Below are 4598 nucleotides of genomic sequence, written 5' to 3'. Positions count from 1 at the left end.
TTTTCTCTTTTCTTTCCCTCCTTTTTTTCCCCTCCTTTGATAAGGATTTCCCCTCCCCCCTTTATAAACTTTTTGTTTCCATATGGGAGGAGGGGAGGAGCCTCTGGGTCACCTAGAATGAGGGGCCTCCCCAAAACAACACCTGCCTCTCCTGCTTTCAGCTCCGGATCTGAGGGACATGATGGAAGCAGAGGTAGCAGAGGAGTGTGAGTTGAAATGGGGTATTTGGAGCAAGGACCCCAGAGTTCTAGATTTTCTCAGCTACTCTCCCTCCCTGCTGGAGTTGCCCCTCCTAGGTGGGACTTTTCAACTCTTTTGTTGTCAGGTTGTATGGGGGGGTGGGGGAGGGGTGCGGTGCTGCTGGGAATAAGGCCGGCTCTGGGATTGGGCCAGTCTCGTGGGCAAGACTGGCACTGGCAAGAGGCTGGAACAACTTCCTGTGGCATCTCCTATGGCTTTTCCTAGAATAATGGGTATGAGGTCTTTGTTGTGATGTCACTGAGTCAAGTACTTTCCTGGGGTGCTTCTGGCACTTTGTATGATGTCCCAGGAAGTAGTTCCCCAGAGGTTACTTCCTGTGATGATAGGAGAGACAGGTACTTCCTGTGATGTCTCAATGAGCCTTCCTTGAAGGTTACTTCCAAGATGTCATAGGGGCATGCACTTACTGTGGTGTCTCTAGGTTACTTCCTGTGACATCATCGGGATGAAGCATGTACTTCCTGTATCAGGCCATGGCCAGTCACTGATCCTCCTCTACCCACACCCCTCCGTGGTGGGTTTTGGCCTGAGGGTCTTCCTAGAAGAAGAATAAGGCGTGGGACTTGGATCTAATCTGGAGGACTATAAGGAAAAAGACCCACTATTTTCGGGGTCACCTCCATCCAAACACACCAAGTCAGAACTCACCTGGCAGGGAGGGGTGGGAGATGGAGCTGGTGAAAACTGTTAAAGACCCTCTTTCCCACCCCCGCCTTTTGTGTGCATGCTTGTGTCTGCGTGGCTTTGTTTCATTAAGTCTGGTGAGCCAAATGTATGGTGGCTCTGTCAGGCCACGGTGGCCCAGGAGAATGCAATGAGCCATGGTAGGGTCCCTTGAGCTGGAATGCTTTGTGTGGTCTAATGCATTAGATTGACTCGTGGTTTCCGGCAAACTGGAGTACTTTGGTGGTCTCTGATGGATCGGAATGTTTTGGTGCTCTCACCATAGGCTCTGAGGATCTAGAATGTTCTGATGAAGTCTGCCAAGCCAGGCAGCCCTGAGAGTTGGTTTGAGAGTGGCTCCCTGGGCACTGTGGCTGTGGTCAGCTCTAAGGCCTTGTTGGCAGGCTGAGATTTCAGGGCCTGACAACCCTATGGACTTAGGAGAGCTGAGACCCATCTCTACCCCATCCATCTCCCCCTCCCTCATGGAGACCACCTCCACTTCCTCCAGCCCAAAGCAGGGACCCTGGTGCCCTGGTTCCATCATCAGCATCTCTGGGGGAGGGGCACCCCCTGCCCACCCTCTCCCCCAATTGTCCCCCTCACAGGTCTTCCAGACCCTTCTCTTCTCCATGGCTTTGGGGGAATCCGGCCTCCTCGTCTCTCTCCCAAAAAAGGAGAGGAGAAAAGCCAGAGACAATTCCTACCCCTAAAGCCTGGAAGGCCCCTGCCCCTTGCTAGAGAGCCACCCCCAAATCAAAATGTGAAAATCCCTAGAAAGCAATAGCCTTCAAGGTACCTTGCACTGAATTTCCCACCACAGCCCTGATGGGAGGCTGTAGCTTGGGCACTAGGGTGACTTTTTCCATGCCCTCTTCATCTCCAGGGTAGGGGGCAGGCCCCATTTCCTCATCCTTCACCTCCCATCGCTGCTGCCGTCACCCCTAATCTCCAGACTAAACCCGGATGGAGATTTGAGTGCCAAAACAATTCTTGATGTAACCTTGTACATATCTTCTGCAGTTGGGGGCTCTTGGGGTAGGAGGTGGAGGTGGTCCTACGGGCCACTGCTCCCCTCCACCTCTCAAAAGACTTTACAGTATTTCACAGCATCTCCACCCACATGTGGAGACTGCAGTATCGAGCTGGAATATCCCCCCCTACAACTCCCCAGGCCCCCATAAGCAGGGGAAGGAGCCAGGAAGAGGTGAAGTAAGGTCTGGGAGTGGGGAGGTGGGATTTGAAAGCACTCATTTGCATATCATTTGCATCCTCAGCTGCCCTTCTAGTTTGTTAGATGCTTTCTGTAGACCTATTTCTGGGTCCCAGTCAGTGGGATCCAGTACTCCTCTCACACAGACACATCTCTGGAGGCTGGGCCTCCTGAAAAGTGTTCCCTTGGGGTATCTGTGTGACAGCCCCCTCCCTGTTCACATTTTTCGGGGACCCCCTACCCCGCCAGCCAGGGCTATCTGAAAGGTAGTTTGCTAGCTCAGTCAGCTAGTTCACTCACTGTGTTGGTGAGTGGAGAGCCACACATCTTTCTCCATTTTACCACTCCACTGTCTTCCCCATCCCTGGAAAGTCCCTTCTGCAATCTGACCTCAATCTTTTGTGCTGCAGTTTGTCTAGAGGGGACGCAGATGTGGGGTCAACGATGGGGAATCATTGAAAAACCCATCACCTTTCCCCTCCCCCACCTTCCCTGTTAGCCAGTCAGATCTGAGAGACTCTGAGTGGCCTCCCTGCACCCTGCTCTTCAGCACCCAACCGGTGCTTAGTAAGTGTTTGCTGCATTGAATTGTTTCCTTGTTCTTCCCTATTTGCCCTCCAGCCCCCAACACCCATCCCACCCAGCATTTTCCTCCTGCTCTGGTTCCCTAAGTCTTTCACTTTCTCTCCCCGTGGTTCCCATTGTTACCTGTCTTGTCTCTATCTTTGTCTATGTCTGTCTTTTTCCTCAACTCTCAACCCTCTCCTTTCCTCTGTTTCCCATTAATTAAAAAAAAGTGCCAAACTTCCTTGGAACTGAGCCGCTCTGGGGGGAGGGAACCTCAGATAGAGGGGAGGAAATGGGACCATCTCTCTTTGAGGAGGCCCCTAAGAGGCATTGAAAAAAAGTCTGTGGACACTTAGCTCAACTGGGTCTCCCTTCCTCACCCCTCCCACCCCCAAGTTTTCTTAGAATCTTTTGTAAGAAAAAACAAAAGAGAGAAAAAAAAAAAAAAACTTCCCTTCATTTAACTCCTAATCTTTTGGATCCCCCAATTTCCACCAGCCGGGGAGAACCCCACTCACCTCCTTCAGACAAATCCGTAGAAATTGGGGAGGGGGAGACAAGCTCAACCCCTCCTCTGCTGGCCTGAGGGATGGTGCCAACTGGATTTGAGAGAAGGACCTCAAAGCACTTACGACAAGAAGGGGTTCAATGTGCCAAATTCACCTCCTTCATCCCCCATCCCAGGGGGCTCTGAGCCAACCTGCCCCAGCTACCTTCTTTCACCCTGTCCCGGCCATCTCTGCATGGGCAAGGAGGCTTCACTGCAATAATTATTAAGGGATCAGAAGGCAAAGATCGTGCCATCTTTATCTGCCCTAATGCCTTGTAGGTGGGAATTATGAGTAGCCCAAATGGAGTTTGCTAAGAGTCGACTTAATAGACAGTGGGGGACCTATACTCGGAAGAATACGGTACCACTTTTCTCAGAGTGGTATTTCTTTTCCCCCTTCCTAACCTGAAATCACTCAATATCCCCTTGTTCTCTTTCTACTGCCTGTTCCTCCATCCCTCTCCCTCCTGATTTTGTTTCTGATTGGTGGCCTGCCGTTTGGAAAGTGAGAGGATTCCCCCGCGCTGAGTATTGCTCTTTCAGTACCAGGAATAGAGGCTGTGATAGACTGAGCGGTGGAAAAAGATGTTAACTAAGAGTGGCGATGAGTTTGGCATTTGGGGCGTCCAGGCTGCTGATTTGGGTGAACACCGATCACCACAGTCAGGCAGGCTTTCGCTGCTGGCCACGCACCTGCCACCCTGCCGTCAGGAACCCCAAAAGCTGGTTGTCTCGAAAGCCTGAACTGGATGTTACGGGGGGGAGAACCGGAGCGCGATGCCCGAGTTGGGGCGCTGCATGGCCGGGGAGGCTGGTCTTGGCCCTCGTGGAGTCGCGACAGCCAGCCCTGCTATCGCGATTCCGCTCCACTGCAGTCAGCCGCCTGGACGCCGTAGTGGAGGTGGGGGGCGGGGGGCGGGGGTGTTCTCTCCGCGGTGCCGCTGCAGGTGTGTGTATGGTGTCAGTGCCCTCTGCCCCTTGTGTGGGGGATTGCTGGGTGGCAGGGAGGGAGTTGGGGACAGTCTCGGTGGGGGGTGGGGGCGGTGAAGGCGGCTGGTTTTTAACCCCTTCTCAGCCAGTCCAGGACACTCTTTTCTCCCAGAGATAACTGCGGGGGGGAACCTCCTTATCCCCCTCCCTTCCCCCTTCTCCTCCCCTCCCCCACCCCCAAAACCACCAACCTCTCATCTTCTAAGTGACTCCATCACCACCGGCCACCGGGACCTGCGGCTTCATTGCTCCAGCCCGCCCCACTCGACCGTCAGACTCGCTCATCGAACTCTTTTTGATTAACCCTTTCTGTGTTCATCCCACGGAAAACTGTGTGTCCGGCGGGGGGATAGG

Source organism: Bos javanicus, chromosome 18 (genome assembly GCF_032452875.1).
Source record: "Bos javanicus breed banteng chromosome 18, ARS-OSU_banteng_1.0, whole genome shotgun sequence".
Classification (NCBI taxonomy): Eukaryota; Metazoa; Chordata; class Mammalia; order Artiodactyla; family Bovidae; genus Bos; species Bos javanicus.
The sequence above is the reverse complement of the archived record's forward strand: the minus strand, read 5'-3'. Positions refer to the sequence as shown.